Source organism: Sinocyclocheilus grahami, unplaced genomic scaffold (genome assembly GCF_001515645.1).
Source record: "Sinocyclocheilus grahami isolate Dianchi unplaced genomic scaffold, SAMN03320097.WGS_v1.1 scaffold31.1, whole genome shotgun sequence".
NCBI classification, from domain to species: Eukaryota; Metazoa; Chordata; class Actinopteri; order Cypriniformes; family Cyprinidae; genus Sinocyclocheilus; species Sinocyclocheilus grahami.
The window spans coordinates 518,004-532,586 of record NW_015505210.1 but is presented as its reverse complement, the minus strand read 5'-3'; the positions used below and the strand labels follow the sequence as shown (position 1 = coordinate 532,586).

The following is a 14,583-nucleotide window of genomic DNA, read 5'->3' as shown; positions in this document are numbered from 1 at the left end:
TACCGGATGAAGTGCTTCGTATTCTTACCCAAAAATACAAAATGGAAGAAGGAGTTAAAACCAAACACAATCTTGCTACTCAAGCTGTGTATGAACATTTTTATATATATTTATTTGCTTCTTTTCCATTTTGCATTTATTTGTACTTTTACTTTCAATACTTAAGTACGTTTAAGATTTTAAAAATACTTTTCGTACTTAAGTACAATAAATATCACATACTTTAAGACTTTTACTCAAGTAATATTCAAAACGGTGACTTCAACTTCTACCAAAGTCATTTTCTGGTAAGATATCTGTACTTTTACTCGACTACGGCTTTCAGGTACTTTATACACCACTGGCCTGAGGTGATCTCTTCATGGGGAGCTGAAGCTCTGAGAACCTCCAGACAGAGTCAGCATCAAACAACAGAATGAAATCTCATTTCTCTCTGGTTATGGACCACATATTAATAATGAACAGTTTCTCAATTTTTCTCAAATTTGGCAATTTGGGAACATCTTTTACACTCAAGCATATGTTTCAAAAATTATGTAACATCAGGATGGCACATGATTCACTGAATTTACATTCCCTAGAAATTGTGTTGTGTTTTTTTTTAGAAATCCATTGCTGGTTGAAGAAATACACAGTGCTCTAATTACAGAGTGGTTGTCATATAAGTACATATCAAACTTTAAAACAGCTTCCATTAGTCTTACCTTGGGTGAGAATTGATCTCTTTTCAAGCATATGTTTCAAAAATTATGTAACATCAGGATGGCACATGATTCACTGAATTTACATTCCCTAGAAATTGTGTTGTGTTTTTTTTAGAAATCCATTGCTGGTTGAAGAAATACACAGTGCTCTAATTACAGAGTGGTTGTCATATAAGTACATATCAAACTTTAAAACAGCTTCCATTAGTCTTACCTTGGGTGAGAATTGATCTCTTGATCTCATATGCCATTCTGTCTCTCTTCCTCTCTATGGTATTAAAATACATGAGTTCATTCAAGTCCCATTTTAATGTAAAGATCATCTATATAGTCTATAGTGCTCAAGAGCTTGAAAGGTCTATGGGTCTTCATTTATCTTCCAATTCTTCAAAGTGCTTTGTGGTAAAAGGTTACACAGGTTTAAATGATGGATAGAGAAGTACAAAAAATTACATCAAGGCCAAGGTCTGCAAAAACATGACAAAATTAATACCCATTAGTCTTAAAATGCAAAAGTCCTCAGTTGTACAAGAAAACGTTTGTGCAAGATTGATCTTAACTGACGCTCTTAACATAATTATTTGAAACATTTCGGAAGCCTGATGCATCAGCAAAAGATAAACTGCTAGAAAGATGAATGATGTGTGGGCAACAGTTTCAAATAAATATTAGGATTCATTAGCATTCGGAACCACCGTGGAGAGTTGTGTATGGAATATACAATACATAGTACAAGTGAATAAGTTCTGTCTGAGTAAATCAAATACTTGTGTTGCATTAATGATGAGAAAATCTGTCCAAGTCTTTCAATGAAAAAATAATTATTTGAAACATTTCGGAAGCCTGATGCATCAGCAAAAGATAAACTGCTAGAAAGATGAATGATGTGTCATATTAGAATGATGTTCACCCAGTCAAAACTGGGCAACAGTTTCAAATAAATATTAGGATTCATTAGCATTCGGAACCACCATGGAGAGTTGTGTATGGAATATACAATACATAGTACAAGTGAATAAGTTCTGTCTGAGTAAATCAAATACTTGTGTTGCATTAATGATGAGAAAATCTGTCCAAGTCTTTCAATGAAAAGAAAAGACACATCATCATCTCACACATTCTGCATTTGCTGTGTAATTGTAGGCCGATATAACAGGTTACATTCACACTGAACATGTGAGCAGTGTTGTGCTGCTTCCCAGAACATTCTCAGAAGTTGACAAAGAACGTGTTGAAAATGAAACCATAAACCATATGGTATGTAAAACAGTCCTAACACATGAGCATTTTACTATCAAAACTCTTTCAAACTTTTTATTGGAATCGTTATCACTGCCTAACAAAATAATATAAAAAACTAAGATTTTACATTGTAGGGTTAAAGAGGTTTTCACTTTGAAGATCATGCTAAGCCTTAAGAAGGAAATTGCGGCTTTAAATTTGATTCAATATGGCATCCATAAAAAATGAGTTTAGGAAAAATGGTTGAATAGTCACAGTACACAGTTTAACTTCTAACCAATAGGTGGTGCTATGACTGAATTGATAGGGTATGGGGCAGGGCATTGTGACTGATATATAGAAAGTTTTGTGTCAATACTGTTACTGTCAATACTGTTGTTGCAAAGATACAGCCTCAGATCAATTACATTTTCAATGTTTTATATGCAAACAATTTGTAATATCAAAAGGCTTTTAATAACTTTTAACCAGCAGTCTGAAAATGAACTGGTAATGTAGTGAAGATCTATTAAGTTTTAATAACAAAACAATAGAAAAAAACCCTCCAAAACCTTTTAAAACAATAATAACAAAACTTTATGTGCTTGCCTACTAAAAAGAAGAGAGAAAATGTAACACAATGTAACTTCTTTAAAGCCGTTATTCTTATCATGAACAGGTGGGAAAAAGGTGTTTTTTTAAGCCTTGATATCATTAATGTTAGGTGTCTAGACCACAATTCTTCAGTCAAGCAACAATAACACTGAGCGCCTCATAACTTGCTCACTTTAAGATCAAAGCCGCTTTCCACCATTATAGATGCAAATTGATTAAATTATGCTGGCTAGCTTTCAAATTCCATGAAGGTTAGAAGGATCATTTTTAGAAAACGGAGGGAAAAGGAGAGAAAGACACATTCTCGTGCTTCTCACATGAGTAGTTCTCTTGCTCCTCAGAGATAAAGCACTCTTATAAACAGTTTTCCTCTCTTTACTCCATAAACCACTTTTAACATCATATACTTACTCGCGCATAGGACTCTCACTGGCCAATATGAGAAGGCTGCAGTTTGCATCTCAAGAATTCCTCAGAGTCTGGTTAATGAGCCCTTGTGCTCTGTGGGACATCCTAAATATGGCTGAACAGATTCACTGTTTTAGAATTTCACTGTTTCTCCTCCAGAATTTCTCCTTAATAACAGTGTGAGTGTTTGAAACCACATGAGAGAGTAAACATTTGCCATTTTTGGGTGAAATATACTTATATACTGCTCTAAAAATACATTAAAGAAATATAAAAACATATCAACCTTTGTAGCAACTTTCATTTGTCTTACCTTAAGCAGGAATTTGAAGTTCAATTAATCCTCAAATCTGATTGGTCAGATTCTGACTGGACCTTGTGATTGCTTGTAATAGTTGCCGAGTGAGGATTTCCTGCCCTAGCTGAGCTGTTGTTCAACTGAGATGTTTATAAACAACAACATCCATTGTTCTTTCCAATATCATCTCATTTGTGTCTTTTTCATAATCAATTAGGAGGAACATCCGAGAAAGGCTATATTAAACAATCAATATTCCCATTATGTCTACTTACCGATATAAATGAGCAATAAAAATCTTTCCATTTAGACATGTTTGTTTGGAGGAGGTACAGAAATGTGCAGAAATTATTTCAAATTATATAAATTGCTGTTTATACAGAAATATTGGGGTTTATATTGGTATGTTTGAATTCAGGATGTTGTGGCATGAAGGAAGAAATTATCACTCCAATCAAGATCGTGACATTCCCTGCTGCCAGTTTTGTGCGTACCTCCTCAGCTTTCCTGTCCTCGACACACACATCCTGCTCTCTTGAAGCCCAGCTGTTTGTCCAATTTGTCTCCCTCTCTACCACTGTTTTGGGTATCGTTACCCTCTTGTCTGGCAGGAAGTGAGCAAGGTTTTGAAAGATTATCCGGCCTGATGCTGTTCCCGAGACCCTCCTGCAATCACAGACATGACAAGAATGAAAAATGTAACTGCGGGTTTTGACCAGCTCTTATTACCAGTCAAAAAACACAGTTTAAGAGAAGAACAAAATTGTAATTTTTGCTAACATGTACAGTGTAGATTTTTAACATTACTACGAGTTTGCTAATGTGTTCGAAGTGCATTTTAGCATATTACTATGAGGTTGCTAATGTGTTCAATGTAGATTTTAGCATGTTGCTATGAGGTGGTGTGTTCAGTGGTGATTTTTTAAATTTCTGTGACATTGCTAACGTGTTCAGTGAGGTTGCAAACATGTTCGGAGTAGATTTTAACGGGTTACTGTGAGGTTGCTAATATAGTGTGGATTTTAGCTCTTTGCTATAGCCTATGAGGTTGCTAACATGTTCGGAGTAGATTTAAATGTGTTACTGTGAGGTTGCTAACGTAGTGTAGATTTTAGCTCTTTGCTATGAGGTTGCTAACATGTTCGTAGTAGATTTTAGCATGTTACTATGAGGTTGCTAATGTTTAGTGTAGATTTTAGCATGTTACTATGAGGTTGCTAATGTTTAGTGTAGATTTAACCATGCTACTATGAGATGTGTTCACAGTAGCTTTTAGTACATTGCTATGCAGTTACTATCCCTGTTGAAAAAATCAGCATATGCTGGTTTTTTTCAACAGGGCTGGTGTTATGGGTGGTTGCTAGGCGGTTACTAACTGGCCCAAGAGCCCAAATTCAAGTCTCCGATATTCTATTCTTTAGCTATATATTGAATCCCACCATCTTTGTAAGTTCATGAGTGTATTTTTATACATTTTATCTCCTTAACGTTCACTTATTTTAATTAATTTATATGGTTATTTTGGTTCAGACACATTTAAAACTTGCACTCTTTCTTTTTCAGTAAAACAAATAAAAAATATTGACGACTCATCCAGCACTCAGAGACATGTCGGTGCGTCAATATATCTCACCACAACATCCAGTTTCAATATGAAATACAGTATATCAGCACAGTAAAATCCTGGCTTGTCAAATCATGCCATGCGATTTTTGATAGCTATTCCAAACCTGCACCATCCAATCGCTTTCATCCTCAACAGCTTATTCCAGCAGTTATGTCCCTCTACCAAGCACTGAGCTTCACACTTGCAATGCAGACAGATAAACAGGATGTCATTCGAACCGCCACATGCCAACTCCCTGTCTTTAGAGGACAATTTGTTGTGCATCTCTACCATTCAGGAGAGAATAAATACTTCATGGAAGCAAAGCCTGATGATCGGGGGTGTGTTCAATGGTAAATATAACAAGTGAGGCACGACTGCATACAAACATGGCCATCTGTTGTTTATCTCATGCACAGTTTTTGGCAAATAATGCCTAACATCCACATGTGTTGTTCAGTTGCATCAATGTCAGTATGCACTAATGCACCATACAGCAGTAAAGATCAGCAATCAGTTCTCCGCTGATAGGAACACCTAAAGGGAAATTTTTCGAATTGTTACTTTGATTACACAAAACCAAATTCAGACAAGCACACTGTGATTGGATTGTAACAGATGCGTTTAGTGAGATGCTGTTTTATTTATTGAGTTAATTAGGAACATAAGGACAAGATGGTCTTATGCCACATTCTTATGTCATGATCTTTAATTTGACGTATTTATGTAGTGTAGCATGATCTGTCTGCCAGTAATAATGGCTTAAGGTACACTTATTATGCTCATTAGTGGTTTTTGCTAAGGCGAGCACTTGGGGATTTGAAAAAATATCTTACATTAAGTATTAAATTTTTGGCCACACCATTGACATGTCTGACATCTCAAAGCTTGTAGCTTGTTTAGGAAAGGTCTGCTATTACATAATCAAACCCTTTTTAATTCAACCCTCGTGCTGTGCTGAAAATCCTTTACCTAATTTGGTGTTCCTGGTAAAAAATTACCAGCAAAATTGCCTGTGAATCTCTCATTATGCTATATTATCTCCAAATCTTGGATTATTTATTTACTTTCATGTTTTCTTTCAGTTAGCACAGGTTTTGTATTATGATTTTGAATCGATTGCTCATAAGCCTCATTGATCTGAACTTATGCACCTTTGTTTTTGAGTGAATAAAAGCATTATTTGTGGATAGTTGTGCATTAGGGCATAAACTCAGATCAATGGAGCATACAATCAATCAGTTTAAAAGAGAAATATAAAACCTGTGCTAATTGAAAGAAAACAAGTTGATAAAAAGACTAAATCCAATATTTGGTAATAATAAGAATATAACAAGAAACAAGAAATTCCATAAGAAATTTATAAACAATTTTTTTGTCTGCTGGTCATTTTTGACTGGGAACACCACAAGTGTAACAAGATGGGGGGAAAAAAAAATATATATATATTGGAGGCTGAGGAGGCTGAGCAAAGTCCAATGTGATCATATTAATTTGCATTTTCAGGAAGAAAAAAAATCCTCTCTAGATCAAAAAGTCTGAAGCACAACATGAGGGTTAAAAAGACCCTCCAAATTTAAATTCTGTTAACTTTACTCAGTCATTAAATTTTTTCTACTGCTGAACACTAAGGAAGATACTTTGAAGAATGTTTTAACTGTTTAGTTTTTAACATTTATAGGTTCTCAAAACTAACAGACATGCACTATTGCACTATGCACTATTTCATGGGCTCTTTCATTTTAATCCCAAACATTAGACATTCTCACCTTCTTGTGACCAAATAGCTTCCTGACCAATTTCCTGCATGTTGCAAATTCAAAAACAAATTCTATGTACTAACTTGGCATTGCCATCCAGGCATTTTTGAAAATCAACTTGCTTTTGAATACTAACCCCCCTGAAGGTTTGGTGTGCACTGAATGCAAGGACAAAGTTGGCTCAGAATATTTGCTGTGCAACCTTAAAAGGTGTAAAAGAGTCTGTGCTGCAGACACCACAAGGCCTTTGTGTTTACTGTAGCAGGCCCTCAGTGCACACCTGCTTTTGCGTGTGCGAACAAAGTATAGATCACAACCTCCCTGTCTTAACTTGGATGGCACCAATGGGTCAAGATCTGAGTGGTTAGCATGGCCCTAATAGTCCCTCCATGGTCGTAACTATACCATCTGGCTGCAAGGAACATCTTTTGCCATTAACCTTTAAAAAAACAAGCCAAAGCATCTTTTTAAAAATGCACCTTGATTAAATTGTGGGGAAAAATACCTAAAAATACCAGCCTAAGGCTCCAACCAACCACCAAATTTGTTTGTCTTTTCAGTACATGATCATTGGCATTCAGTTCTCATTGGCACTTCTTGGCTTTGCGTCTTATGCAACCTCTTTAAATAATCATCACAGTTAATGGACCACATGCAAACCCAGCATCTGGCATGAAAATATTTCCAACTGAAAATGTTTGAGTCTCCAACAAAAGAGGTCCCGATCTCCCCAAATTAAAAAGAAAGCTAAACTGAAACCATACAAAAGAGTTCAAAAGCAGAGGAAAGTGAAAAATGACCTAGTTCCACCATAAACCAGGTCCACTTGCTGCATCAGCTTCTTATGCATAACCTAGATTGCATATACAAAGTCTCCTGCTTTTCCATTTATGGATCAGTAGTGTGTTTATACATCAAAGCGAGATTCAAACACCTCAGGTGTGAAGCTGAAGCGAATATGTCACTGAAACCAAACTGATAAAAAAAATGAATATGCTAATATTTTAACCTCTGCTGATCTTATCCTAGCAGGGAGCTATTGGTCATTATATCTATAGGGTCTTCAAAGGCTGAATCTTCATTTCATTCTTCAGCAGGGTGATTTTATGCCCAACCTCCTCAGTTCAAAACCTCCCCAAACGTAGTAAGACTTGTGCTTTGATTAAAATAATTCTGATGACTGAAAATAGAGGAAAGGCAATCAAGAAGAATGCTGTCAGTGGGGCTGAAGAGGAAAAGTGGACCCAGTTAAGTTCACTAACAAGTAAAGAACAGACTGTGCTATTGATGTAGAAAACCAGATTGTTTGGGTATAATATAGCCAATGTTATTTATTTATTTATTATTATTTATTTTTCATTAGCAGCTAGCAGCACTAGCATTCAAAAGTTTGGAATAAGATTGTTTAAGGGTTTTATAAGAGGTCTCTCATACTCACCTGCATTTATTTAATCAAAAATACAAAATACAAAAGAAACCACAAAAAAACAACAGTAATATTGCAAAATATGATTACAATTAAAAGTAACTGATTTCTATTTTAATATATTTTAAAATTTAATTTATTTATGTGAGGGTAAAGCTAAATTTTCAGCAATTATAATATGGTGATTTGCTGCTCAATTATTATTAGTGCTCTGATTATTAATAATGGTTATTATTATCAATATTAAAAACTGTTTTTGCTACTTAATATTTTTGTGATACATTTAAGGATTTTTTGATGAATAGAAAGTTCAAACAAACAGCATGTATTTAAAAGAGAGAGAAAAAAATATTTTGTAATATAATACATTTCTTTACAGTCACATTTGATCAAATTGATGTGCCCTTGCTGAATAAAATACAATTTAAAATTTGTAATAATTTAATAATTCTTGAAAAATAAAAACTATATAATTCTTATTAGAAACATTTACTGTCCCCAAAGTTTTGAATGGTATGTGAAATATATAAATATATGTTTGAAAATTCCTTTTCTGGTATGATGAATGAATAAACTATTATAAACCATGATTTTTAACATATCTTTGTTGGTTCGTTATTTGATTGGACTGTCAAAAAAATTATTAAAAATTAAAAATAACCATTTTAATTTCCAAAATGATACATGGATACCCTCAGTGAATTAAACATGCAATGTGGAGGTTACATAGTGTAGCATACTACTTTTGAAATGTGAATTGTGGAATAATGCCTATAAACTATTTCACTTACAAACAAACAAACAAACATACAAAAACAAACAAATAAATAAAAACAGTAGGCCATATACAGTTTATACTATACAGTATTCAATAATTCTTAAAATACTTTTCAATTCTGAACTTATATCCAGAGTTCATCACAGTGCATTGTGGGATTACCTTCTCCACAAAGAATACATGTGAGCTGCCTTTAATGTGACTGATATAAGGTATCTTAGGAGGCAGCATAATTAAATTGCCCACCTTTTGAAACAGCCTTTGTGTCAAAATGCTGCCTACAGAGGCAGCTCATTAGATTCTGGAACAGAGCTCATGACTTTAAACTGGTAATAGTAGACTAAAACAAACTTCTTATAGGATTGTGCAAACTCAGCAGCGATGGCCCACAGCTATGATATAATCCTGATCTACCAGGTCTGTGTGTCTCACAGCAGGAGATAAAAAGATAGCTTTGCTGCTTTGTTATTCATATCACCTCACTCTGTTTCTAGTAGACACAAGAGACAACTATCTGTTCCCTCCCCAAAATGTCTATGTGCATTGGGCTGCATATAGCTAAAGAAAGAGAAGAGATTGTGCTTTTTCCGCATTTCTCAGAGCATGAGTTAGCGCCTGAAACCAAAATGCAAAGAAAGTGATTCTTGAAAGGGACTCTTGCTTTGAAATTTTGCTGAATAACAGTTACATTGCACAAATAAAGCCTTATACCACAATGCATAAACAAACTTTTTTGTAAACAAGGAATTTATTCATTTATTTTACTAATAAAAATGAATATATATATATATATACACTGAACAAAATTATAAATGCAACACTTTTGTTTTTGCCCCCATTTTTCATGAGTTGAACTCAAAGATCTAAGACTTTTTTTTGTACACAAAAGACCTATTTCTCTAAAATATTGTACACATTTTAGAGTGGCCTTTTATTGTGGCCAGCCTAAGGCACACCTGTGCAATAATCATGCTGTCCTGTGAGGTGGATGGATTATCTCGGCAAAGGAGAAGTGCTCACTAACACAGATTTAGACAGATTTGTGAACAATATTTGAGAGAAATAGGCCTTTTGTGTACATAGAAAAAGTCTTAGTCTGAGTTCAGCTCATGACAAATGGGGGCAAAAACAAGTGTTTTGTTTATAATTTTGTTCTGTGTATATATATATATATATATATATATATAAAATGTCTCAATAATAACAATAATATTAATAATAATAAATTCATAAACTCAGCACGTCATTTAAGTGCAAAAACTTGTAAGTCATATAATTTATATAAAGTGTATACATGTAAATGTACAAATATAATGTTTATAAAAAGTGATTTTTCAAATTATTAAATAAAACGATTACTGGAGTACGTTTGTGACGCTCTCTGCCCTATTAGCATATACACAGCCCAGAGTGAGAAGCAGCGGTCCACCCTTACTGTTTTCTTGCTGTAGCTGCTGGAGGTACAATGTCAGCGCCAAAGAGCCATTAAAAGTGTCATGTGTTGGGATGCACCAACGAACATAGGCGTCTCCATAGACCGCTGAAGACACGGTGGTTAAATGTCATTTTCGAAGGAAATGTCCCGGAAAAGTCCTATACGTTTGTGCTAACATTTTACGCCGGACTGCCTCACAAACGAGGGTCAGTTCAGCGCTGGAGTTGTGCAAAGATTGCTTCTGAAAGAGGGATCGATACCAATGCTTTGTGCGCAAACGTCCAGACTCCAGACAAAGTAAGCATCACGCCTCATATTTTGTTTTCCAAAAGAGCTTCTTGGCTCTCTGTAAGGCTAATGTTGCTAAAGCTACCATTGTCTCTGCCTGTTTTCACTAATGATGCCTTCACGTGCTACCAGAATGATCGTACATAGGAATGTGGTTAAAAATTGCATTTGAAAGCAATGTGAGGATCAGTAACACGGTCACCACCAGTGAAACCGTAACATTGGTATACCCACGAGGCGCTAGCATGAGCTCTTGAAGCTCCGCACTCTTCTGAAAAGGGAGGCGGGAGCAACAGCTCATTTTCATTTAAAGGGGACAAACACAAAAAACAGTGCATTTTGGCTCATACCCTAAAAATGGCAATTTCAACAAGCTATAAAAAATTATCTGTGGGGTATTTTGAGATAAAACTCACACTCTGGGGACATCGGAGAACAGTTTAAAATATTGTATCAATGCATTCTATGGCACCTTTAAGTTATATACAAATATATTTGATTACTCGTGAGATCACATTGCACATACAGAGATTCTAGTGAACAGGAAAGTTCATAGCGTTTGACCTTTAGTAACAGACTATTAGTGGTCAATTGATAGTCTTGTCACTTTAGTACTAGTTCATTCTTACAAACAAAAAAAATTGTCCCTGGGCACAAACAGGCTGTTCTGAATGCACAATGTTATTTTTATTCAGCTCATGGTTTGGTTATTTCAGGCCTTGTCTCAATTATCATCTTGCAGAAAAGAATTAACTTCAAGCCAGTTGCTTGCACTTCCTTTTCATGGACTAGCTATCTTTTGCAAATCTCTGAGAGGAAACTCTCTTGCGCCGATCGGATCGATATAGCCGTGGCTTGTTTTGTAAAAACACATGCACTTTCAAGAGGTTGCGACCAAGGTCATCTCAATCAATGAATTATCTAGCCATCCCTCTGGCGTGATCTTGAGATATCATTTTCCTCACAAACGTGTCAGAATCGATGAAGATCTGGTCAGCAGCTGGATGTCACCGTCTCAGCTCACTGGAAAGATTGCATCAGCCACTACATTTGTAATGCACTCAATGAGCAGTCTCAGCTTACAAATTATGTCAACTTTGTTACAAAATTCAAACAAATTGAGTCATGTAGATTGCTAGCTGCTTCAGTTCAATCATCAATACGAAGTAATGATGCGCGTAAAATTATCATCTCTTTCTTTGCTACTACTAGGTATAGCTCCTAGAAACTTTTATTTATTTTAAATGGAACCGTTTATCAAACTAAAATAAAACTAAAATAAAATAGAGCACATAACTAACAATATTAGATACTTTTGTGGCTCATGTATGATATAGAATAATATGGAGCTCATACTTGAGGAGTAAAGAAACAAGTCAATTTTATTCAGAGGCCTGTTGCTAATATTTAAAATGATTTGATATTACTTAAAATTCTAATAGCTTATACATCGATAAGATCTTTATAACAGTATAATAGACTACTTACATAAATTGCATATAAATGTCAGTTTTCACTCAATTTCCCCCAATAATATGTCTTAGTAAGATAGTATTTAAATGCCTAATTTTATGATTAAAGCTCTGTAATTTTTATTTTGGGGGGCAAAACATAATGCAATGCAATACAGTGATGATTGAGAGATCAAATATTCCTCAAAAGCCTGAATATAATATTTGATACTCATATTTTAACATAATTTTTCTAAAAATATGCTAAAACTGTAAATATATTGTTAAATATTATGCCTATATATATTTTTTTTCTTTTCTTTCTCTCATGAGTAAGGCCTTATTTGGAAGTTTGCTCAAAGTTGCTTAAGTTAAACGCACTGTAAACACCAATGACGTACACGAACACCACCTGTTCGGAGTGCTATGTTTGATTTATTTTGATTCTAAATTAGCATTTGTAGGACATCAGGGGATTTTCTTCTTCAATTTTATGGCAAAAAAACTGATAAAACCTCCAAACTGTCAGATTGGAAAATTGGTTTTTACATTTCGAGAATTGAAAATTACAAACAGATGCTTACTCTGTTACACAGGCTGAAGGATTTACATCAATAGCAATTCCCATTTGATAGACATTTTTCAACACTGAAATTGACAGGCCACCAAAAAACTTGACAACCTGGCATCTCAAGTCACAAACATTCAATAGATTAGGCTAAGAGTAATGAATCAGAAATTTCAAACACTGAATAGCATAAGGTACAATGCCATCACAGGCAAGCCCAGTGTTGTTTTGCATCATTCTGACATGTAAAAGAAACCCATAGACGAAGAGTGAATCCCTCATGTTATTCCGACAGTGCCGAGGCCATTTGTGTTCCTCACAATAGGTGCACCGACAGGTGGAGTCGGAGGATATCCCTGGGGATAAAATAGCAACCCTTCATGTTGTCTAAAAAAATAAAAAGAAATGTTTAATGTGTCACAGTTATGTTCAGTTAGTTTGCTTTCATGGACTTTCAGTTTGTTTTTGGACACACATCTAATCATCACACCTGTTCATTATCATCTCGTTATCACTGTGTATTTAAGTTGTTTCTTCTCAGTCACTCATTGTCCGGTCACCGTTATGTTTAGTGTGTGTTGCCCTGCCTGTATATCTATTGTTAGAATTATTCTCATTAAACTTTGTGTAGGAACAATACTCGTCTTCTTCTGTCTTCCCCGCACCTACCATGACATAATGATGCAGAAAGGCTTGTTTTATTGAGAAAAAGAAAACTCTTGTGTCATTTCAGATATAAATAGCACTTCTGGTTTGAGGTGACGTGCTGGCCAGATATACATAAGAGATGACTTTCTCCAGTCAGAAGCAAAGACTGAAACACTACAAAAAATAGTTTGGTTTCAAACCATTATTATCTTATGAATAGGTTATGCAAAAATTATTTAAAATGATATTTTACTGCTTTGATAGTTTATGTATTGATCTAGAGATCAGTAAAAAAAAAAAATAATAATAATAACGATATAGTATGTATATTATAGCATACACTAGTCAAGCTAAGGCTAGTATGACTGAATATTTCACATATTTTGTAGGAAATTTGTCCACCCTGTTACACACAGCAGTGTAAAAATGCCATGTAACCGGGTGGAAAAATTTCCTACACAACATGTGAAATATTCAGTCATACTAGCCTTAGCTTGTCCAGCTAGTGTGTGCTATACATATTATATAATTATTATAAAAATTTTTTTTACTGATCTCTAGATCTCTGGATGTTTTAAGCTAATGAAGAACATTACTAGCTAGGAAAGAACAACGTCAACAGAAGATTAACATTTAGGAAGATTTATATTAGATGTATAAAATCTATTTAAAATAAATAAACCAGGACTTTCATGTCCAGTATAAATTGGTGAAACAGGGTGAACCTTAAGTCTGTCACTAATGATTATTTTTGGTTATCGAGTAATCGGTTGATCATTCTGCCGATTAATTGATTCATCTGATTGGGAGAAATAGAGTATGAGTTCCATACATAGTAAAATGTAATATTGTGGCAAGTATGAGAGAGTGGGAGAAATAGACTATGCTTTCCATACATAGTAAAACGTAATTTTGTGGCAAACATTTATGAAATGCTGTGTTGGTTTTACGCCAGATGTAACAGGACACACACCTTCCAAAAGTTCATCTTTTGTCTCATCAGTCCACAGAATATTTGCCCATAAGTCTTGGGAATAATCAAGATATTTTTTGGCAAATGAGAGACGAGCCTTTGTGTTCTTTTTGGTCAGCAGTGGCTTTTGCCTTGGAACTCTCCCATGGATGCCGTTTTTGCCCAGTCTCTTTCTTATTGTTGAATCATGAACACTGACCTTAATTGAGGCAAGTGAGGCCTGCAGTTCTTTAGATGTTGTTCTGGGTTCTTTTATGACCTCTTGGATGAGTCGTCGTTGTGCTCTTGGAGTAATTTTGGTCGGCTGGCAACTCCTGGGAAGGTTCACCACTATTCCAAGCTTTCTCCATTTGTGGATAATGGCTCTCACTGTGGTTTGCTGGAGTCCCAAAGCCTTAGAAATG

At 35.0% G+C, this 14,583-nt stretch overlaps 1 long non-coding RNA gene across 1 annotated transcript in view; it reads right to left on the bottom strand.

Annotated features, from left to right (window-relative positions):
- Positions 1 to 923: 923 nt before the first annotated feature.
- The window catches only part of LOC107576285 (uncharacterized), a 22,800-nt gene continuing 9,140 nt past the window's right edge, over positions 924 to 14,583 (bottom strand). The window contains exons 2-5 of the long non-coding RNA XR_001608028.1: positions 3,741 to 3,912; positions 3,262 to 3,386; positions 2,952 to 3,063; positions 924 to 1,171 (exon numbers count right to left, since the gene is read on the bottom strand). This is a non-coding gene — a long non-coding RNA (uncharacterized lncRNA). The remainder of the gene's footprint in view (positions 1,172 to 2,951; positions 3,064 to 3,261; positions 3,387 to 3,740; positions 3,913 to 14,583) is intronic.